This window comes from Onychostoma macrolepis, chromosome 02 (genome assembly GCF_012432095.1).
Source record: "Onychostoma macrolepis isolate SWU-2019 chromosome 02, ASM1243209v1, whole genome shotgun sequence".
Classification (NCBI taxonomy): Eukaryota; Metazoa; Chordata; class Actinopteri; order Cypriniformes; family Cyprinidae; genus Onychostoma; species Onychostoma macrolepis.
This window is the reverse complement of record NC_081156.1, coordinates 4,838,640-4,863,753: the sequence shown is the minus strand read 5'-3', so window position 1 is coordinate 4,863,753 and position 25,114 is coordinate 4,838,640. Positions and strand designations below refer to the sequence as shown.

Below are 25,114 nucleotides of genomic sequence, written 5' to 3'. Positions count from 1 at the left end.
ATAACTCTACCATGATCAGTTTTAACAATATGCAACAACTTTATAACGACATGAAAATATTACTTAAAAACTGCCCAAGTGTATTGTAGCAGCAAATTTAAACCGGAGAAAGATTTGACGTACTATCGCAGCGCTTGATACATAAGGGACCGTCTGACAATTCCACTGACTGGGTTTAAAAGGTCCAATGTATTTTAATTAAAGTGACTTTTACCATATAAAATAACACACTGTCAAACTGTAAAGCTTGTATTACTCATAGTGATTTACTACAGGTGAGATTTTACCAATACCTTATTTCATATATGCACAGTACACAATTATGTTCATAAACTACTGTAAGTACCCAAACGGCTGTTCATAAAGGTTGTAGTACATTCCAAGTGTCCAGACTGACTTACTACAGGGGAAATTTTGCTGATATCTCCCTTACTGTACGTACAGTACAAAAATATTTTCATGAAAAAATACTGTAATTCATCAGAAGTCTTTTAATTAATGTTCCAAAGGTTGTAGTACATTCCGAGTTACAGTACTAACTTACCACAGGTGATATTTTGCCAATACCTCATTTATTGTTTGTACAGTACACAAATATTTTATTTAAAAAAATATTCTAATATATTCTAAGGTTGTAGTGCATTCCTAGATACAAGACTGATTTACTACAGGTGAGATATTGCCAATATCTCTCTTAGTGTACTTAAGAATACACAAATATTTTCAATAACAAATGTTACTGTAATTCACCAAAAGAGTTTTTTTCATGTTTCAAAAGTTGTAGTACATTACTACAGGTGAAATTTTGTTAATATCAATTACTGTATATACAGTACACAATTATTCTTAGAAAACGATTACTGAAATTCACCAAGTTTTTTTTTTTCATGTTCCAAAGGTTGAAGTAAATTCCTAGTGGCCAGACTGACTTACTACAGGTGAAAGTTTGCCAATATCTCCCTTACTGAATGTACAGTACACAACTTGTTTATTAAAAAAATTACTGTAATTCACCAAAACTTTTTTCATGTTCCAAAGGTTGTAGTGTGGCCAGACTGACTTACTACAAGTGAAAGTTTGCCAATATCTCCCTTACTGTACGTACAGTACCCAAATATTTTTATGAAAAAATTACTGTAATTCACCAAAACTTTTTTTTTTCATGTCCCAAAGGCTGTAGTACATTTGTAGTTACAACACTGACTTACTACAGGTGAAACTGTCAATATTTGTCTTACTGTATATATAGTACACAATAATTCTTAGAAAAAATTACTGAAATTCACGAAAAGGGTTTTTTTTCATGTTCCAAAGGTTGTAGTACGTTCCTAGTGGCCAGACTGACTTACTACAGGTGAAAGTTTGCCAATATCTCCCTTACAGTACACAAATAGTTTTATGAAAAATTACTGTAATTCACCAAAAGGGTTTTTTCATGTTCCAAAGGTTGTAGCACATTTGTAGTTACAAGACTGACTTACTACAGGTGAAATTATGTCAATATCCGTTTTACTGTATATACAGTACGCAATTATTCTTAGAAAAAAATTACTGAAATTCACCACAAGGGTTTTTTCATGTTCCAAATGTTGTAGCACATTTGTAGTTACAAGACTGACTTACTACAGGTGAAATTATGTAAATATCTGTTTTACTGTATATACAGTATGCAATTATTCTTAGAAAAAAATTACTGAAATTCACCACAAGGGTTTTTTCATGTTACAAAGATTGTAGTATGTTCCTAGTGGCCAAACTGACTTACTACAGGCGAAAGTTTGCCAATATCTCCCTTACTGTATGTACAATACACAACTATTTTCTTTAAAAAATTACTGAAATTGACCAAAAGGGTTTTTCCATGTTTCAAAAGTTGTAGTACATTTATAGTTACAAGACTGACTTACTGCAGGTGAAATTTCGCCAATACCTCCATTTATATATGTACAGTACATAAATATTTTCATGAAAAAATTACTGTAAGTCCCCGAAAGGATTTTTTCATGCTCCAACGGTTGTAGTACATTCCTTGTACAATATTTACTACAGGTAAGATTTAGGTTGTCTTAAAAAGTGTTAAAAAGTACAGGATGCTGTAAGTTACCTTTTGCTCCTGTAAGATGTCTTTTCTGGCACCTACTCCTTGTAATCGGTATGTATCAATATTTTCATATCTTGTATTTCTCATCTGCTGATGTACCCACCTGACATGGCAGCATAGTAAGTCTCCACTTACACACTTTGTACTTACATGATAGTCACCCTTATGGTCTTGTCTTCCCTCCAGAATTAACTCCAGGTCTTTTACTCATGTTCCTGATGTTCAGTTGCAAGGTGATTGTTCCTATATAACAACCCGGAATAATTGTCCTTATTGTTAGTTACTGCGTAAGATATAAACTAATTGCTGATTTGAACATTGTTGTTTTATAATCTGTCCAGTTGTTCTTGGAATACCATTTGGATTATACATAAATGTTGTATTACTGGTATTATTCCTCGTGGATAGAGTAATATTTTAATCACCTTTTTTTGTGGAACCTTATGAAAATTGCTTTAAATTGTACTATTATCATTAACCTCTTTTACTGAGTGTGTAGTCAAGTACTTTTTACTGTACTATTTTTTCTTTTATTGATGTGACCGAATAAATTTGACATGATATGCAAGACTCTCTCGCTCTTTCTTTCTTTGCGTGTGCGACGGCGAGCCTTCACACTAGAGTTTATGGTACGTCAAACACAGGTGTGCTGCGCATCCATTCAGATGAACTGAAGAAGAAAAAAAAACAGCACAGATTGCTTGACAGAGAGTGAAGCTCTCAGTCATAGTGTTCGGCGAGTTAAAATATATCTGTGCTAAACTTATATACTTAGCCTCCAACTCACACACTGACGAGTAAAATCTGAGAATTTATTAGCCAGTGGCTAATATTAGTCATCATTTAGTTGCCCAGAGTGAAGATTTAGATGCATATGCAAGTGATTTACTCGCAATGTAGAGGGTTGTATTTATAACGGCGAGAATGTGATTAAGTTCTTATAATAAAAAGAAAACATCAATTGCGTAAGGTTTCTGAATTAATGAAAGAAATGTGTTGTAGAATCAACAGCAGTTCCTATAGAGTGGGGGAACTATGATGTCACTTTGTAGGCGGATTGGCTGTTAGCATCGCACTGGTTCCCTTGACAAAAAGACAATGGGATTTTTCCATAGGTTTTTGGATTATCGCGAAAAATAAGATCTGTGTTCAACCATAGTTCATGAAACTTACTCGTTTTGTCCATCAAGATAATATTCACAAAATAGTATAACTTTTATGAATTTTGAAGCATAAATACAAACGCCAGAACTTAAAAGCTAAACTTAGGCTATAAACGAACTACTGCACCACGGTCGCTCGCCTTCAGCGTCACCACCAGACCACTTCCGACAACTTTTTCAAACTTATTCTTAACATGTTCAGTGAAAAGGATTTACTCTGTATTTGAATTTTAATCCATGCTACATGAACCTTTTCATATAAACTCGAATAAATACAAAACTAGAGACAAACTAAAATTCAAATGAGACATTAGTAATAAATAGTATAGTGAATAAATGAAATAATCATAACTAAAGGACATATGAAAGCACATGTTTCTGTACATTTCGAAATAAGGTGCATTAAAAGTCAATAAATCCTTGATTGAATATGAATGTTTTAATTAAAAAGGTGTCTCCACGTGCTATTCAATAAGATTCTAGTGCATTTAATCTATTAAATAACAGCAGAGTGAGCGAGTTTTTGGATATGGTAAGATTAAACTTATTTTAGTGAATAAAGTACCACATTTCAGCTCTCGTTTTGTTAGGGTGGGTACACAAAATGTTATTTTATCCTTGCTCAATGCTTTCTAACAGCTTCATGCGGCCGTAAACATTTAATTTGAACGTGGCTTTAAGCACTATGCATCATTAAATTTCACTTTAACCACATAAAGCCGGTAAATGTGGTGTTTACATGGAATAATCGTATGAGTTTACCTTATGGTACGAACCCAGAGTCTCTGTATCAGTAGGAAACCGATAAAACGAGCATCTTCCATCCGAAGACTTGTGTTGCATTTCGGGGCAAAGCAAAAAAACATTGTCGAACAACAATATAAAATGCGGGAAACTATTAATTGGTTATTCTACAATTAATTGTATTACAAATTATACTACGATTGGAAAATACTATAAATTGATAAACTGTTCGGCGTGATGACGTTGAATGTCTCCGACAGCGCCTGTAGTCCCATTTAGCAACTTGTTAGCAACCATTTTTTTTAAGAAACGTAACAGTTTAAAAAAAAATCACGAGTGGAGTGTAACTTGTGTTTTATGTCGTGAAAGTATCTTGAGCCTGTGTGAACCATGGACCTTATTTTAGGGATTTAACCAAAATCCCATTCAAAAAACCCATTGACTCTAAGACGATGGAACCGGAAGTGCTAAAATGCACTCGCTTCCGGGTTTTTGCCTACAAAGTGACATCATAGTTCCACCACTCTATACCTACTTGTGCCTAATATATTTACCAAAAATAATTCAGTAGAGTGGCTAGTAGGAGCATACTACAACCTTTAGAACATGAAAAAATAAAAATAAATAAAATAAGAAAACAAGAAAAAAAACCTTTTGCCTAATTTCAGTAATTGTTTTCTAAGAATAATTATGTACTGTATGTACAGTAAGGGTGATATTGGCAAACTTTCACCTGTAGTAAGTCAGTCTAGCCACTAGAAATGTATTACAACCTTTGGAAAATGAAAAAAAAAAAAAAACCTTTTGGTGACTTTCAGTATTTTTTTAAATAAAAAAGTTGTGTACTGTACATACAGTAAGAGAGATGTTTGCAAATTTTCACCTGTAGTAAGTCAGTCTGGCCATTAGGAACGTACTACAACCTTTGGAACATGAAAACATTTTCTAAAAATAATTGCGTACTGTGTACATACAGTAAGACAGATATTGGCAATTTCACCTGTAGTTAGTCAGTCTTGTAACTACAAATGTACTACAGCATTTGTAATATGAAAAAACCCTTTTGGTGAAATACAGTAATTTTTTAATTAAAATATTTCTGTACTGTACATACAGTAAGGGAGATATTGGCAAACTGTCACCTGTAGTAAATCAGTTTTGTATTTACAAACGTACTACAACTTTTGAAACGTGAAAAAAAAACACCTGTTGGTGAATTACAGTAATTTTTCTAAGAATAATTATGTACTGTGTGTACAGTAAGGGTGATACTGGCAAACTTTCACCTGTAGTAAGTCAGTCTGGCCACTAGGAACGTACAACAACCTTTGGAACATGAAAAAAACCCTTGTGGTGAATTTCAGTAATTTTTTTTTCTTCAAATTATATTTGTATTTATATATGTATTTACAGTAAGACAGATATTGACAATTTCACCTGTAGTAAGTCAGTCGTGTAACTACAAATGTACTACAGCCTTTGGACCATGAAAAAACCCTTTTGGTGAATTACAGTCATTTTTTTCATAAAAATATTTGTGTACTGTACATACAGTAAGGGTGATATTGGCAAACCTTCACATGTAGTAAGTCAGTCTGGCCACTAGGAACGCACTACAACCTTTGGAACATGAAAAAACCCTTTTGGTGAATTACAGTAATTTTTTTAATATAAAAGTTGTGTACTGTACATACAGTAAGGGAGATATTGGCAAAATTTCACCTGTAGTAAGTCAGTCCTGTAACTACAAATGTACTACAACCTTTGGAACATGAAAATCCCCATTTTGATGAATTACTGTATTTTTTTTCAAAAAATATTTGTGTACTTTACATACATTAGGGGAGGTATTGTCTAAAGCGACATACTGGCTAAATATTTTCAGTCAGTTTGCCCACAAGTCATTTACTATGGCTTTGTAAACATAATTTGTATTAATGATTGGACTGAGAGGTAAATTTGTAGACGATCCCTAAAGCACCCTAGGCGAATATCCAGCGAATATCAAACCTAAAACTAACTTTACCGTGCTATGGAAAAAAAAAAATTCCTAATAATCTTCACACTTTCCGTGAGCCCATTAATGTCCAAAAGCTGCATAACTCTACCTGTTTTTCTTCTTTGGATTTCTGAGTATTTCTCATTGTTATCAAAACAGTAAGAATTACAATAGCAGGAAATCCTGGTGTGCCAAACCTGATTGTGAACCTGATTCATGCCATTGCAATTACAAATTGGTCAAGTGTTGACAAATAATCTTATTGTAAAAATCAATCCAATTGGCTGTTTTTAAGTAACTCTTGAGCATGTCTGATAAAGAAATTGATTGGTAAGCAGCATCAAATCTTTGAAAGTTATTAAACTTTTGTTTTAAGCACTTTGTAGTAGGTTATTTGAAAATTATTTTTAGAAATGTTTTAGGTGTTTTCAATACAAGAGTTTGACTGTTGTGCCATTACTTGAATTTTTTTCATGTCAGTCTATATCAAGAATAAACTCCCACATCTGCTAGGAGGAGAAACCTCAGCAAGCGCAAACATAGCTGCCAGGTGTTGTGCAACAGGACCACCAAATGCACAATAACATCAACACTCATTGCATACTTTTTCGCTTTCCTTTCTCACTGTAACTTTATCTAACTTTTTCTGTTTGTGTGTGTGTGTGTCTGTGTGTAAAAGTGTCTGTAATTTTATGTTACCAGTGCTTTGGAAATATAAAGTTTTTTTTTTTTTTCATGCCAATGAAGCTACTTGAATCTGAATCTATACTGTGGAATAGGGCTGTCAAAATGATTGAAAAACTAAATTCGAATTTTGTACTTAAATATTATCAATATTCGAATTATATATGTCTCGAGACATGTTTCTTAAAAGTTGAACTTACATTAATTTTGCATGGCTTTCTAAACATGCGGCTCTCTTGTGCGAGGCGCGAGTGCAGCGGTGATAGATGTCCCTCTAGAAAATGCAATAAATATGCATTCTGTGTGAATGGCTTGGTTTCAGTTTTGCCGTAAACAAGATCTTCTCCGCATCGATGTTCTCTTTTTCCGCAGTATTTTGAATGAACAACGTAGCAGCATCTAGTGGGTTCAACTGCATAAGCTGTGAAAAACATTAAAATGCAACGACACTTACATCGTCATCACATCCCGTGTACCACTGATAAGGCTGCCTGACACACCTAAAATTCAAACGCAATGTTTTTTGCATTCGAATGTGGATTTTTATTTTAAATTCGACGAATATTCAAAATTCAAATTTTTTTTGACAACCCTACTGTGCAATAATGTTTTTCTGCTAAACCTGCCCCTAAACTGTGAAAAAAAATGATTTTGACTGATTTAAACATAAGTCTCATTCTAGCCAAAAACACCTACTTAGGCAGGAAAAGCTGAAATCTGGCCCAAACTATCTTGTAGTCAAATATGTGGCTTCATGAATACTAGAGGAAACTGGACCACAGAAACTTCAGAAAATATTCAGTCACCTCCCACTCTTCCACCTTCTGGTCATATTTGACAGTGGCCTTCTCTTCAGCTGTGATTCGTTCTGTCATTGGCTTCATCTCCTGCTCCACCTCTGCCACCTGATGTACATGGACATACATTTCAGTATTAGGCCACAATCTTCGGTTATGAGATATTTGAAGCATGTGATCTTCTAGAGATGGGAACCATAAATAATTCATGATTCAGGTTCAATCAGTGAATGAGTTGTTTACAATGGTTAAAACAGATGAATTCTGAGTCATTCTGACTGAATAATTAAAAAATCCATTCGTTTGTCAATCAGACTGGTCAGGCTGTACATTACATGCAACTCAACAGAAATGTGCCCTTAAAAGTATAAAACCACAGAATACCTTTACAAAGATTATATGATTATAATATGAAAGTGATAAAATCTGATTAGGAAATGATATTATTGTTGTGTTCATTTTATTTGAGCCACGCAGTCACAGCTCATGTTATGCTGGCAGTGATTCCTAACCAGAGCCCAGGCCATCTGATTCTTCAGCTCATCCAACTTCTGCTGCATTTCATCAAGTGAAGCCAGACTTTTATAGCGCTCTTCTTTTTCACGGTACTTTCTCTTCAGCTCTTGTAGAGTCTGTGTGAGAAGAAATGGTGTGCCAGAAGTCAGAGAGTGAAAGAAAATCATAAAGAGCATCTAGTTTAGCAATCAAATCAGATACTGTTTCCAAAGCTGCTCCATCCAATACATAACTTCAGTTCAGTTACATAAACCACTATGTAAATGTGATTATTTCAGCACTCACCTCCCTGTGCTTCTCCACTGTATTCTGGGTCATGGTCTTGGTCTTCATGATATAGGTGTAATCTTCTTTCATCTGATCAAGCTGAGTGGCCTTCATGAAAAACTAAAGAAAAAGAGCAAAGCAAATTTCAAGTTTGTATTTGTTATGAGAGGAACAAATGCACAAACACACACAAAGTCTCACTTTATATTTGTCGCCCTCTCCTTTGGAGTGGAGGAAGTGTTTACTCATTTCCTGAGTTAGGATAGAGACTGGATTGTCCACCTGAGTATGAAAAAACAATCAGATAAATCAAAACAGATCATTTAAATAGTTTTGTTAGCAAACATTTAGAGAATTGAGAGGATCTTTAGCCTTACCTGGATGTTAAAGTGATCCAAAATGGAGATCAGTTCCTCCTTTTTTGTGACACTAAGTGACCTGGGAGACAAGCAAATCAATTTGTCAGATTTATGTGCTAACTCATCTGTCATGTGGTAGAAACCAATCAAATTAGGCAGATGTCACCATGGACAGGTTGCGTGACTTGCCCTCATCCTCAAACCCCATGAACAAAACTATGCAAGGTAAAATAAATATAACCCAGACTACAACAAATACAGGTTCACTAAAGAGTATAAATATGGTTTGTACTAAGGATGTCAACGATTAATCGATGATCAACAAGAGATGCAATCGATGGTCGATTAAGCAATTTCATTTTGGGGTGATTGCGGCTCATGCACAAAACGCGTGCAAGCGGCTGTGAGTGACGGGGCTTGGTCTTTTGAGAAAATAATTTACTAATGTACATATTACGCTTTTAATATGACCCAAACTTTAAAATATAGAGTCATTCAACATGCAAAGCAATAGAAATTAAGTAACAAAGTCATGTTTAATTATAATTTCCCCAGCTAATCATTTCATATTGGGCACTGCGCTTTGACAGGGCTGCGGGAAACAAGCAGGACAGATAATTCATTACTACAACTTGTTAAGTCGTTCCTACGACTTATTTATTTTTGGCCACAGTCCATGTTTCATTTATTTGTTCCCTAGATAACCCACGATTTAACTAAAATGAGGGAACGAATTAATAAGTCGAATTCTTAATTCATGACCACAAAATATTTCATTTCCCACCCGCATGTTTATCACAGTAATAGATGCAAAAACAGTGATTAAAAGTGAATGATAATAAAATAAAACTGCGAAATTAGAGGGCGAGACCGTGAGGATTTAGGAAAGGAAACTATAAATATTATTAAGATTGTGGAAATTCGTGACCAAAACAGAACAAAAAGCCGCGTATGGCTTGATTTAAATGCATGGGCTCGAACGGTATGAATCCAAAACATGGCCGCGATCTAACATTTGCCTGCTAACCAATTACTTCTCATATAAGCTTTGTACCTATGGGATGATATTAGACTCAAAATGATTAATAGATGCACACACAATTATCCATGTACTGCATAAATTTTATGCATTTATCTTACTAACCACAAACAAATGCCATTCAATTTGAGTCTGTGGAATTCGGGATTAAATGATTGTGCAGCGATTTGAACAAATACAGACATGATTGCATCTAAAAATGTTCTGAACTGCATTAATATATCATAAATTGCTCATGCAAAAAGGAATCCGTGCATTTGTGGATCAGGTGCCACGCGTGCATTTATTGACATCATTGACATCAAGTGAATGAAAGGTGCATTTCTCTCATACTGTGGAGATAGCAAATCAGCATCGTCAACTTCATCTTTGCAGCCGACACTGACTCAGAAAACAGTTTAGTAATAAGTAAATAAAATATGTGACCCTGGACCACAAAACCAGTCTTAAGTTCCTGGGCTATATTTTGTAGCAATAGCCAAATTGTATGGGTCAAAATGATAGATTTTTCTTTTATGCCAAAATTCATTAGGACATTAAGTAAAGATCATGTTCCATGAAGATATTTTGTAAATTTCCTACCGTAAATATATCAAAACTTAATTTTTGATTAGTAATATGCATTGCTAAGAATGTCATTTGGACAACTTTAAAGGCGATTTTCTCAATATTTTGATTTTTTTGCACCCTCAGATTAAAAACAAAAAATTTCAAATAGCTAGTTGTATCTCGGCCAAATATTGTCATATCCTAACAAACCATACATCAATGAAAAGCTTATTTATTCAGGTTTCAGATGATGTATTAATCTCCATTTCGGAAAATTTACCCTTATGACTGGTTTTGTGGTCCAGGGTCACATATGTTCTAGCTTTATTCCCCTAGACATTCATTGTCATTCCTTTAGCCAGCAAGCTTTACGCGTTCGCTTGAGCGCAGTAGGCCTATAGGCTATAGCCTAGGCTATAAAAGGCTCATTGGTTTAATACAGTATAGATTAAGTTAATTTAATAGTTTAATTAATTATATAAATGTGCGATTACTAATGGCTTAAATGAGCGACTATAATAGCCCTTTAATGATGATGATAATAATAATACAAATACATGGAAGAAATAACTGACAAAGTGCTGTTGAATTACAGAATAACAAAAAAAAAAAAAAAAAAAAAGTTACCATCACGAAGTTCTTGTTTGGCAAAATTAATATAAGCTGTTCTGTGTCTTAAGCAGTGTTGGGGGGTAACGCAAGTTACGTTATCAGATTACTTTTTTCAAGTAACGAGCAAAGTAACGCATTACATTTTAATTTACAAGAAAATCTCTGAGTTACTTTTTCAAATAAGTAACTCCAGTTACTTTGTTTTCCCATGTATTGACTGGCAGCTCTGGTGTTTCCATGTTGAGAGTGGAACATGTTACTGTAGTTCTAGACTAAATGTGAACATGCATTAATTCATCTCACTTGCACAAAAAGATTCAGTATTTATCAAAATGAAAACAGTGAAATGCAAACTCAGAATATGATGCAAACCTGCAATAATTAAATGTTAAATAACACAAATATCCTTTATGTATTTAATCCCATTTTATTAACGATGTTTTTGCTGCTGACCCTCGATTATCCAATTCAGTCATACTAATAAGCAAAAGTTACTTCAGATAAACTAACATTTGTGCTTAATTGTTTTTTTTTTTTTTTTTTTTGCTGAAGAGTGTATTCTCCTGCATTCTGCTGTACAGATGTGAATTTACTTTTCCTTCAGCCTGAGGCTTATTCATTTCGCTTTTTGGTGTGAAAGGGCTTTTACATTTGCTTAAAATAAAACTTTTTATATTAAAAACAAACAGAAGATCTACGATGATGGACTGGCCAAACACTTCTGGCTTATACACATCACGACCCCTGTTCCTCAGAGTGATGGACACATCTGCAGAACTATACATTCCAGAAACAAAAACAGTGTGAGAGACCATAAATAGACTGTGACTACATGCAGAGAAATCCGGATAGGTGTGTCGTACCTCTCTCCTTCCTTCACAAATCCTTTGAGTGAGGAGCCTCTGTTCGTGGTGTGAGCTTTACCGCCCAGGGCTACAATCAGAGCTGTCAGCACGGCACTTTTTCCACCTAACACACAAAAACAAATGAAACAACGATAAATAAAAGCCATAAAAACTTTGCCAGCGTTGATAACAAGCAATAACCACTGTCACAAAACGATATGTTTTCTTCTTATTGTAGTTAATTATATGCCTATTTAAAAATACATGATTATGTAATCTAACTTCCAAATTATGGATAACTACAGTACTTCATTAAATCCCGCCCCACTCACCAGACATTTAAAATATTCAAGGAACAGTTCACCAAAATAAATAAATAAATAAACAAAATTTGCTGAAAATTTACTCTAAGTTTGCCATCTAAGATGTAGATGAGTTTGTCTCTTCATATTCAACAGATCTGGAAAAATTTAGCATTACCTCATTTGCTGACCAATGCATCCACTGCAGTGAATCCTTAACGATGGATTTCATTACAAATATGCAAAAAAACAAAAAAAACAAACAAACAACAATTAAACATCTTTAGCTGTTTTGCGGATTATTGTGATGTCAGCTGTTTGGACTCTCATTCTGACGGCACCCATTCACTGCAGAGGATCCATTGGTAAGCAAGTGATGTAATGCTACATTTCTCTAAATCTGTTCCAATGAGGAAAAAACTTCTTGGGCGGCCTGAGGGTGAGTACACTTTCAGCAAATTTTCATTTTTGGGTGGTTAGTTGGTTGTTGTATTTAAATATATTGACATTGAAACTTCACTGGCTATTACATGGTAGATACAAATTATACATCAACAATATAATATAATAAATTAAACATAAGTACAAATATTTTATAAAATTTTACTTTCAAAATAAAAAAAGACAATATTTTTGTACATACAAAAGATTCTTGTACTTGTGATAAAAAATATTTTATTGGGCACTTATAAAACAAATTTTTGGGTGAACTGTTCCTTTAATTAGTTTATTTCAAACAGCTGTCAGTTGATCAAGGTTCAAACTTAGGCCCCATCCACACAGAGACGCGTTTAGCTGTATACTTAAAAATGTTGTATCGTATTGGCGTTTCGTCCAGACGGATCCAATGTTTTGGGAGTGTGAAATCGGGTCCCAGAGTGGATAAATCTGAAAACGACAGCCTTGCGTTTTTGTGTGTACAGCCAATCCGTATATTTTGTGAAACGATGATGTCATCACCCCATGTCTCGCCCCTAATCAGACACTGCTATACGCTCGTAACAGCACCAACAACATGAACAAACACTGAACAATTGTCTTTTTATTAAAGCTGCAGTCCGTAAGTTTTGCCTCTTTGTCGCCATTTCTGTTTGAAAACCTGGAATTGCAGCTGCTTGCGGAATTATCTCGCTTGCGTGGGATGTGCTCAGGCACAGCTCCAGAGCGGATGAATCTAATGTTTTGAGGTGAATGTGTGGCTGTCAGTCACCGCAGCGGTGTGAATCCTGTACTTAGTAATCACAGATTCTAGCCTACGTCTTGGAATATATGACCCAAATAAGAATTTTCACCGTATATTACCATCTGAACAAGTAAGTAACAAGTCTGCCATGTTTGTTCTGACCAACCGAGGAAAAAAGCATTAAAAAATCGCGCTACCAATGGTGATTTAATCTAACGATTGATTAGCTCATATCACATCAAACCGTGCAAATTATTATTATTGTTATGCTTTATTCTCAAATTGTTAATGTTAACATCAGCATTGCGTGACAACGAGTATAGTGTGTATTAGCGTGTAGATTTCAATTTCTGTACAGTCTAATATCTAATTGTCACACCATTCAAATTTCATATTAAGAAATTCTTTTAACCCAAAAAGCAAACTATGCACCCTTCGAACTGGTTTTCTTTAAAATACAAATCTTGTGTAATCCCAGGCTATCTGTAACCAGAAGCACTTTTAAAACTGGAATATAATTTAATGTCATTCACATGTGTTTCATAAACACATAATCCTTTCTGGATCACAATCCGCCATCAAAATGATTTTTTTGACATTTAATAATTCAAGCTGCTGTGAGAAAATACTATAAATGATCCGCCACCCTCAGGATCCTCACATGTGAGAGCCTCGTAGCCGGGACAACTTCTTTATGTTTACAGACGTGACGTAATGACACAGTGCCATGCTCGAATTTCCCACGAAAACCTACCCGTACCACTCAAATTAGAAAACATTATTATAAGATAACCATTGTGAATCGGGCTAAAGTAAGGTGATAGTTTTGAACACTGGCTGGTTATGTACTTGCTCAAATATTGATTTTGTATATTTTTTTAACCAAAAAAAGTTACGGACTGCAGCTTTAAATAACATTAACACAGATTAGTAAATGTATTGTTCCATGTTCGTTTTCTTCTTCTTGTGTTGAATTCGTATACAGTGAGCAAGGTTTACACTTTTATGGCTGCAATGTTCCCCAACCAGGGTTCTTTGGCCCCTAGTGGACCAATTTGTACCTATTGGTGTACCTATTTTACCGCTTAAATGGTTAATTCGCCCAAAAATTTAAATTCTGTTATTAATTACTCACCCTCATGTCCTTGTTTGCATTGTTGAATAAAGCTGTCATTTTTGTTTTCTTTGTGTGCAAAACGTATTCTCATAGCTTCCTAAAATTGGCATAACAATGCAACAGCATTGCCATAGAAACCAGTGCACATTCCGTAAAACGAAAGAGCGCTTATGGACACACAAAACGGATTGCGATACACAGTGTGTACAGTCAGTTATTCAAATCAGATTCCATCCGGATATGTACAAAATCAGATTTGGGCTGACAGTTTGAATGAGGATTATGTATTACTACATTTTAACATATGACAATATCCTTTAAAAAAATTTACAAATATGGACAAGGCTTAATGTTTTGCTGTTCAATTGGACAGGTCAAGTGACATATTCTGTTTCACTCTCAGATAAAACCACAGGTGAGGAAAACGTCAAGGCAAAATGAAAGGCTAAAAAAAAAGTGAATAACATGTATGATATTTTATTTTCAACATCAAATGGGTTCAATGAGTTCTGAAGGAATCATCCGACTGATTCAAACAAGTAGTCTGGATTTCGAAACAAAAACAGTTACTAAAACTTCACAATTCAGGTAAAACATTGCCATGACTCAGGTTTTTAAAATTTACATCGCACAGAAAAATCTATTTTCATGCAATGAAATATAAGTAAACATGGAGAAGGACTTACTTCCATTGTTTCCTACGACAAAGTTGACGTTTGGACCAAACGCAAAGGGACCAAGCATTGAGTGACACATGAAGTTCCTTAGAGAGATACTCTCTATGATGCCCACTTCACCTGTGACCTGAAAACACACATACAGACATGTGTATGAGGACATCACAAGCAAAAGTCTATGCAGAATGTGTATAAGGTATTACACATAAGGTATTTTATAGTAAAAATGAGCAGTCGAGACAGTTGTACTGTGCTGCACAAGCCTTACACTCTGTGATGTGCTGAAGCCATCTCCTGAACTGAAGTAGCCCTTTTCATCCTCTTCAGAGGGCTCGGGTTGAGACAAACGGCTTCTCTTATCAGGCGTCTGCCCTGAATTACTGCTCTTCCTCTTCGACATCTCCTACAAACATCAAACATTTATCATTCACAATAAACACACAGTCATTCATATTCTTTATTGCCATCATTACACTGCCACGTCACTTAATCAGAGGTCAAGCCACAAGTGGGAATTTGTACATTTGTGTGTTTTCCTTGTCTTGTTGCAAATAAAGTCTGTAGTTTTAGCTTAAAAATGATTAACACCAAATCTTATTAGATGAATGTAACCACTTAAAATCGCAAAAGATCTTTTCTTCTGTATTAGATCTGAGTGTAACGAATCATCGGAAAAAAAACAAATGCAAGGCAGAAACTAAGCTTGATGCATCGGCCGACTGGATTTTTAAACGTGGGCACTGCACCCAAATATGGAAGCAGATGAATGCGAGTTTCGTGTGGACGTGTTTAATGCCTGGAGAAATTCTGCATGTGTCAACAGAGAAAGATCCAGTTTTGACATTTTAATTAAAAAATAAATTAATTACCGGTAATTAAAAATAAACATATGCACATACATGTAATAATAAATCTATAATATCTAGGCTATAAGATCCATAATAAATAAGATCAATAATTGTCACGCCCCTGGACTGTTTTGTTGTGTTTTTGCCCCCTAATTGCTGATTTGATTCCAGGTGTGTCTCGTCTTAGTCCCTAATTGTCTGTGTACATATAGAGTGTTCAGTTCCCTGTTTGTTTGTCTGGTGTCTATCGTCTATGGTGTGCTTCATCTCTGTTCCTGTCTGCCTTGTGATACCCCTGTTTGGATTAAAGGACTGTTATTTCAAAAGTATTCCTACGTCTCCTCGTTCCTCTCGTAAGCAACTGTGACAGAACACCGGACCGAATACAGTAACCTCTGTGTTTGTACCCTCTGTTTTGTTTCCGTGTTTTACCCAGTGTTTTTTGTTTCTGTTGTGCCCCATGGATACCCTTGTCCAGCCCGAATTCCTCCTCCTGCTGGAGCAGGGGGACAGATCTCTCGAGGACCACATAAGACTGTTCCTGTGTTTAGCTAACGCCACCAGCTACCCGGACGACGTGCTCTACTCATTCTATATGCAAGCTTGAACACCGTGTGCAGAGCGCTGTCGTCCGAGGATGGTCCTCGGGTGGATTTCACTGCCTTTGTGGAGTGGACTCTGGCGAGAAACAGATCGCCCCTCACCGTCTCTCCTGAGGATGATCTCGCCAGAGCCACTCCAGACCCAGAGCCCAACCCACCAACTCCCCATGGTGCGGAGCATCAGCCCGAGCCCACCGATGACGGAGAGCCATTTCCCGTCACGATCTGCGAGCCAGCGCGAAGCGAGCGACTGAGCGGAAGATCGTCCCAGAAGTTGAGCCCAACCCGTCAGATCAGGTGTGAGAGCCGGCGACAGTGCTGAGGGTGAGCTGATTATCCATCTGGGACTGCTGGACATGGAGGATGTAATTGACTGGGAAACTGAGCTGGAATTTGAACTGCCCCCTCTCCTCTCTCCGTCGTCCCCGCTGGTCCCATCCAGCCCTGAGGGGGCTTCAGATCCTCCAGTGCCCGCTCCTCGAAAATGCCCACCCGCTCCTGCCTCCTCCACTGCTGTCGTCTGGCAGCCCTTCTGCTCGCCCTCAGCCCACCATCAATGCGGTGCGAGCCCCACGGGACTGCCATCCTCCAGCTTTGCCGGGGCTGGAGTATCCCTCACCTCCGCCTCCAGCCTCCTCGGCCTGAACTCCGCCTCGGCCCGTTGACCCAGCGGCTCCACCTCGGCTCCTAGCTCTCTCGCCTCCACCGTCACCCGTCGATCCTCCAGCTCCCTCGTCCCTCCGGCTCCGCCTTGGTCGGGCATCGACCCCGCCATCGCCTAAGGACTCCGCTCCTCCGGCTGTACCTCGTTGCTCCGTCCCACCGTCACTCCGCCGCGGATCTCCGGAGCTCCGCCTTCACCTCGGTCGCCAGAGCATTCGGCTCCACCCTGGCCTCCCGGGTCCTCGCCATCCCCACTGGCTCGTCGGCTCTCCATCTCCACCTCGGGCTCCTCCACCACCTACTCCGCCGCCGTTGGTCGGCCCCCTGGAGTTGGCAGCCATCCCTCCTCCATGGCTCCTCCCTCCGTCGGCTCCACCGTGGGCCATCATCATGGCTGTGGCCTGGGTCCTGCCAAGCTCCTCCCACTCCGGGTCCCTCCTTTCTCCTCCCTCCTTCGTCGCCTTCCTCGTCTCTGTCTGCCAGCCCCCTCCCGGTTGTCCGTCCTCCTCCTGAGCCTCCGCCATTGTTCCCACCCGTGAACCCTTTCCAAAAGTGACTGTGGCCACGTACACACTGCAGCTAAATTTGTTTGTTAGTTCACCTTTTACTCCTTAATCACGTTCTGTACACACATAATTCCCTAAAATACGGGAGTGACAACCGCATAAACTCCCAAAAAATACATGTAGTGTCAACCGCACTTACAGAAATTCTACGTAGTGTCTACGGAACTGAACTGAACAACTAGTTGTTAATGACATATTTGAACATGCATCAGAAATGAGTCTTCGTCTGTATGTGAGATGCAAGAAAATAACAGTGAAAGAAATCTTAACCTTAGCACATTTCTTCTCCTGTAAGACAGCAAAATGTTGCTATAGTTACAAATGCGGGAGTGAATGCTGTTCTGTACACACATGGAACGATAATTTATTGGACTCCCGCATTAAATTTGGTTCTCACTCCTGAAATTTACAGTGTGTATGATTTTGAGATCCATATTTTGACACTGAAGACAACTGAGGGACTCATACACAACTATTAAAGGTGAAAACATTTACTGATGCTCAAGAAGACAACACAATTCATTAAGAGCCAGGGGATGTAAACTTTTGAACAGAATGATGATGTGTAAATTCTTCTCATTTTGTTTAACAATCATATTTTGTCATTTAGTAATGGACTTCAGAAGCTATATAAATACTTGCATGCTTCCCAGAAGACAAAATAAGCACAATTTACCCTGATCATCCAATTTAAAAAATGTACACCCCTAGTCTCTTAATGCACCATATTGCCTTCTTGAGCATCAGTACGTTTTCACCTTTTGTAACAGTTATGCATGACTCCCTCAATTGTCCTCAGTGTTAAAAGATGGATTTCAAAGTCATACAGTCAAAAGCTGTTTCTATCCACATTTTGGACTATCGCATGAAAAAAAAAATGCTGGATGAAAACACCAAGATGCGCATGAATTCTAAAAATGCGCATAAAAAACGCATGCGCACATTTGAGTAGGATAAACTTTTTATCCGATAAGAAAAAAGTGCATAAGCTATGATGGAAACGCATTTACCGAATAACTTCCTCCATGCGCATCGAAAGTCACAGCATCTATATGTTGTTATGGTCATTCTGAAATGCCTGAGCAAAGTCTGTTGTCAATGACTGCATTTACTGTGTTTCGTCTGCTCGCTCTGAGGCGCAAGTAATTTATATGAAAAGTATTATATTCAGTGGCTTCTCTTAGTGATATTTAGTGCCAGTTTAGCAGGAAGTGACAACTTATTCACAAATGTTTTATATTCCAGTTTTAAAGTTTAATTTGAACTGCTCAGGACAAACAAGGGACTCATGAACAACCATCACAAAAAATAAAAACAGTCGTGGATCATCTAGAAAATGGTACAAAGTATTAAGATTCAAGGGTATGTAAACTTTTGAATGGGGTCATTTTTATAAATTCAAAATAAACTAAATTTTAGTATAAAATAAACTTTATTTAGTACTAAATAAAAAAATAACATGCAATTTTCATGATCCCTCATATTTTGTTTCAATTATTACCATTTTGCACATTCTGCAAGGGGTATGTAAACTTATGAGCACAACTGTATCTTTTAAGAAAACAAACAAATCAACAGTGGTTCTGATTATAACATGGTAAATTTACAGATGAATTAGTGTAAGTAGAAACATTATATGTTTTGTTTTTTTGCAGTTACTTGCATTATACGGTAAGCCCACAAAAAAAAAAGAAAGAAATCTGAAAATGCATAACATGCACTGGCATGTCTTGGTATTGTTCTGATTTTGATTTGACATTGAGCTGGCCTTGTCACATCTGACAACACTGATCACGATCACAGACACCAAGACAAAGCCACTAAAGGAAAAGTGACAACTGATGCCATCGCGGGTGTTTCCACAGAAAATCATTTTGCTCTTTCGTATCGTCCCATGCATGTTGCATAACGAAAGATCAGATATTCAGTAACACAATTCAACATAAATAGTTAGTTTATCATAGGCTACTGACAGACAATTTGAGCGCAAAATGAAACGTTAAATTAAATTAAAACATGTTATATTTCAAGGCATTCGTCTGGTATTTCTACTTAAATCGCTACTGTGAGTAGGATTACTTCTTCCGCATCTCATCCAACGCCTCCGTTGCTAATTCCAAAACATAATTTTAAACCTAGTAACGGAAGCTTGAGCCGTTGATAACAGATTAATGCAGTTGATACAGTTCTAAATTATGAGAGAGAGAGAGAGAGAGAGAGAGAGATTACCTCTGTGCGTCTCTCAATATTGTTCGGCAGCAATGTCTCTAGTTATAGTGAAACTTAGTTCCTTTTGTTCAGGAACAGCGCCGTTGTTGTTACCTCGCTTGAGAGAAGTCATGTAGTTTTTAAGTTGTTTACTGATAAAATCGTCAGAGTAGCGCTAACAACATTAACGCGATGTGTGTGAGTGCAAACTGTAACTGTTATGTGTGTGCGGCTGTGAGGGAGAGAGAGCGGGAGAGATAGAGTATGTGCTTTCCGTACATAATAAAGCGTAATTTTGTGGCAAAAACATGGACATGATCTGCCGTTTTTATCATATTGTTTACTATATTTATTTATTTGGCCAGTGTCGTTGTGGTCTTGGTTATTTTGCTGTTGTAAGACCTTTGAAATGACAGAAATCATTTGGCGAAGTGATATGGTCATGTAATGCAGTCAAGAGCTGCCTGGAACTACTTCGCCGTGCGTTTCCCTGAAAATAATTGCACATCTTAGAACGTTCGTCAGCCAATCAGATTCAAGCATTCAACGGCCCCATAGTATAACTTTAAATAATTTTAGATATACAGTATATAAATATAGCCTAGTATGTCTGGATACATTCTAAATCATTTTGTAATATATTTTGTATGAGTTCTTAAAGTACTCAAAATAACCACCAAAAGTGCTCAATAATAACTTTAACTTTTTACATTTAAATAACTTTTTACAGTTTCTAGACCATTTAGCAACACGTTTGACTCCATAAATTGAAAACTAATCTAATCTAATCTAATCCAATATAATATATAATATAAACTGGTAAAAAAAATCAGTTGATAAAATGTGTATAGATTTCATAGATTTTTTATTTTTTTATTTTAAACCAATCCTTTGAAGGCATGAGCTCTTTTAACATGCAGTCTACAGACACTGATTTGACAAGCATTAATTCTGACTTGATACCAAGCACCACTCTGGGCTCTGGACAAAGATTGGTATGGTATCTTTTACCCATCTTGGGTAAATGCATTAACAACTGGAAAAGAAGCCTTAGCCAACTTTAAAACTTTGAATATATTAATGAAATAACTGAATACATATATTTAATGAAAATATTTTAGTATTTACAGCTTTATTATAATTTTACTATACAACCCGAATTCCAGAAATGTTGGGACGTTTTTTAAATTTGAATAAAATGAAAACTAAAAGAGTTTCAAATCACACGAGACAAATGTTTAAACTGAGAAAAATGTTTAATTTTACAATTTTATGCACAAAATGAGCTCATTTCAAATTTGATGCCTGCTACAGGTCTCAAAATAGTTGGGACGGGGGCATGTTTACCATGGTGTAGCATCTCCTCTTCTTTTCAGAACAGTTTGAAGACGTCTGGGCATCGAGGTTATGAGTTTCTGGAGTTTTGGTGTTGGAATTTGGTCCCATTCTTGCCTGATATAGGTTTCCAGCTGCTGAAGAGTTTGTGGTTGTCTTTGGCGTATTTTTCGTTTAATGATGCGCCAAGTGTTCTCTATAGGTGAAAGATCCGGACCGCAGGCAGACCAATTCAGCACCTGGACTCTTATACTAGGAAGCCATGCTGTTGTAATAGCTGCAGTATGTGGTTTTGCATTATCCTGCTGAAATACACAAGGCCTTCCCTGAAATAGACATCGTCTGGAGGGGAGCATATGTTGCTCTAAAACCTTTATATACCATTCAGCATTCACAGTGCCTTCCAAAACATGCAAGCTGCCCATACTGTATGCACTTATGCACCCCCATACCATCAGAGATGCTGACTTTTGAACTGAAGACTGATAATATGCTGGAAGGTCTCCCTCCTCTTTATCCTGGAGGACACTGCGTTTGTGATTTCCAACAAGAATGTCAAATTTGGACTCGTCTGACCATAGAACACTTTTCCACTTTGAAACAGTACATTATAAATGAGCCTTGGCCCACAGGACACTACAGAGCTTCTGGACCATGTTCACATATGGCTTCCTTTTTGCATGATAGAGCTTTAGTTGGCATGGCGGATTATGTTTACCGACAGTGGTTTCTGGAAGTATTCCTGGGCCCATTTAGTAATGTTAATGACAGAATCATGCCGATGAGTGATGCAGTGTCGTCTGAGGGCCCGAAGACCACGGGCATCCAACAAAGGTCTTTGGCCTTGTCCCTTACGCACAGAGATTTCTCCAGTTTCTCTGAAGCTTTTGATCATGTTATGCACTGTAGATGATGATATTTGCAAAGCCTTTGCAATTTGACGTTGAGGAACGTTGTTTTTAACGTATTCCACAATCTTTTTACACACTCTTTCACAGATTTGGAGAGCCTCTGCCCATCTTTACATCCCTTTTATAGCTAATGTTGGAAACTTTTATCTTCTAAAGTTTAGGCAACTCAGAAGTGAAGACCATGGAGACTTCGGGTTGTATCTTCAGCAGGATTCTTTTATTGAGAACACAAGCTGTTGGTAGCTGTAGTCATCGAAAATCTCTTTATTCCTCTTGTCGAAGCAGAGACCAGGAGACGTTGGGATATCTTTCATACAGAAGTTACTCTTTATTGAGAACTCGCTGTGCGTCGCTGTAGTCATCCAAGTCCAACTAAAGCAGTGATACATTGTAGTTTATATACATTTAGGGGGCAGTGCTTAGGAATGGAAACAAAGGACCGGGTGACGACCTTAAACAAAGCATGCAAATGAAGTATTCAGGTATAGCAACCTGCCCCATTTAACCACTCCTAATCCAATCAGCATAACTGCCCAAAGATCGAAGCAGGGGCCCCAAGAGCCATTACAAACAAAAGGTGAGAGTCTCCGTCATCTGGCTCATTTGACTTACAATACGAGAACAGGAACTGGCAGGAACCTCTTGCTACAAACTTTGTTCAACAGAATCGTTCATCTGATGTCATCATCTTCACCATAAATGCTAAATACAATGTATATAACTTCTTCAGTTTGTACACTATTACATTGGAACCTAGATTTAACATTTTACAAATTTGTAATCCAACACTAATCATGTTACGGACCTGATGTCAATTAACTTAATTAGTTGCTAGATGTTCTCCCAGCTGAATCTTTTCAGAATTTCTTGCTTTTTCAGCCCTTTGTTGTCCCCGTGCCAACTTTTTTGAGACCTGTAGCAGGCAACAAATTTGAAATGAGCTCATTTAGTGGATAAAAGTGTAAATTTAATCTGTTTAAACATTTATGTTCTATTGTGAATAAAATATTAGTTCATGTGATTTGAAAGTGTTTTAGTTTTAATTTTATTCAAATTTAACAAACATTCCAAACATTTCCGGAATTCGGGTTGTACATATACATATATACAAACCATGTTATAATGCAACATTTCCCCCCGATATTTTTGAAAGTAGTGACATTAAAGTATTTGCAATTTCTTACAAAGCACACAGAAACTAAGTGATACTATCAGAATTTGCCTACAAAAAATGTTTGCCTACAAAACCACCTCTGGCGCTGCACCCCTTTACCTAAATTCATTACTTCAGACTTATGTGCCCTCTAGAAGTTTGCATTCTGCAAGTAAACGCTGCTTTATTGTGCCATCCCAGAGACACAAAATCACTTTCACGGACTTTTACATTAAATGTTCCCTCCTGGTGGAATGACCTGCCCAACTCAATCCGAGCAGCTGAGTCCTTAGCCATTTTCAAGAATCAGCTAAAAACACATCTCTTCCATCTTTATTTGACCCTCTAACTCTAGCAATCTCTATTCTAATTATATATATATATTTTTAAAACTTGCCCCTTTTAGACTTGCACCCACTAACACTAGCTTCTCTATTCTTTTTCTATCTATTCCTTTTATTTTTATTTTTTATACAATTAACAAAAGCAAAAAGGGCTCTAACACTAGCTTGCTCTGTTCTTTTTTCTATTCTATCTGATAGATCATTTAAAAAGAACCTTGCTACGTGTACTACGTTAGGCTAACTGAGACTTGCGTATCATTGCTCTTTTGTTGATTTTGATTGCTTCCATTGTCCTCATTTGTAAGTCGCTTTGGATAAAAGCGTCTGCTAAATGACTAAATGTAAATGTAATTTACTTTAATCTAAATATATGAATTAAAGTCTCTCTGTGATGGGCTAAGGGTCCGAAGGGAGACCCAGGACCCCCAGGCAAGCAGGGAGAGCCTGGTCCTCCAGGACCCAATGGACCACCAGGGCAGAGGGGGATGACAGGGATGAAAGGCACACGAGGCCTGAAGGGAGCACGAGGTGTTAGGGGATTCAAGGGCCTTAAGGGTGAACCTGCTGTTCAGAAGCGCTCAGCCTTCAGTGTTGGTCTCTTTCCCAGCCGATCTTTCCTGCCACCTGGCCTGCCGATCAAGTTTGACAAAGTCATTTACAACGAGGAGGGTCACTGGGACCCGCACGCCAGTAAGTTCAACTGCACTCATGGTGGAGTTTACGTCTTTTCCTACTACATATCAGAACGGCATTCGGAAACTGCGAACTCGCGACTCCCTTTACGGCCAGGACATTGTTCAGGCCTCCAACATGGCAGTGTTGCGTCTATCATCTGGAGACCAGGTCTGGCTGGAGACTCTGCGGGACTGGAACGGTGTTTATTCCAGCAGCGAGGACGACAGCACGTTCTCTGGATTCCTGCTCTATGCTGATGCCACTATGGACTGACAGCCAGGAATCACACTGACTTCTGGATGAACCATTTTAGACCAGTACTTCATTTTGTAGGGGTGAAACAAAAGCCACCTATATTACCTAAAGTACTTGAGACCTGAAATTAGAACCATCTACTAACAGTAACTGTACAGCCACTAATTATTAACGCTACCTGTTTCATGGCCAGGACTATCAATGCTGGATTGTGCTGTATTTAAAAAAAATAAAATAAATGTATCAGCTGATACTTTGTGGCAGCTATTTTGTAGCTCTTTATATATTTATACAAAATAGTTATATAGTTAACAGCTTATGCAATAAAATGCTTTAATTCTGTCTTGCTTTCTTAACCATGCTGTGATTTTTTAAAATTATTATGCAATATTAATTTCATTTATATAAATGCAAGACTTAGTTTTGTTAATTATAAATTATACCTTTTTTAACATTTTTAACACACTGGAATAGTTTTTCAGGTCACAGTGAACAATAAATGAGCAATGAACAGGCAACATAATGTTCAGTCCCCAGTTTGCACACAATCAATCATAAAAACCACAAATGTATGTGAAGGTGAACTGCCTCAAAAAATAA

General features: G+C 37.2%; 2 pseudogenes; one reads left to right on the top strand and one right to left on the bottom strand.

Moving 5' to 3' along the window:
* Positions 1–18,757, bottom strand: part of LOC131521761 (structural maintenance of chromosomes protein 6-like) — a 49,300-nt pseudogene extending 30,543 nt beyond the window's left edge.
* A 4,389-nt stretch (positions 18,758–23,146) lies between these two features.
* On the top strand, positions 23,147–25,103 carry LOC131522405 (otolin-1-A-like; annotated as a pseudogene).
* The last annotated feature ends 11 nt before the right edge of the window (positions 25,104–25,114 follow it).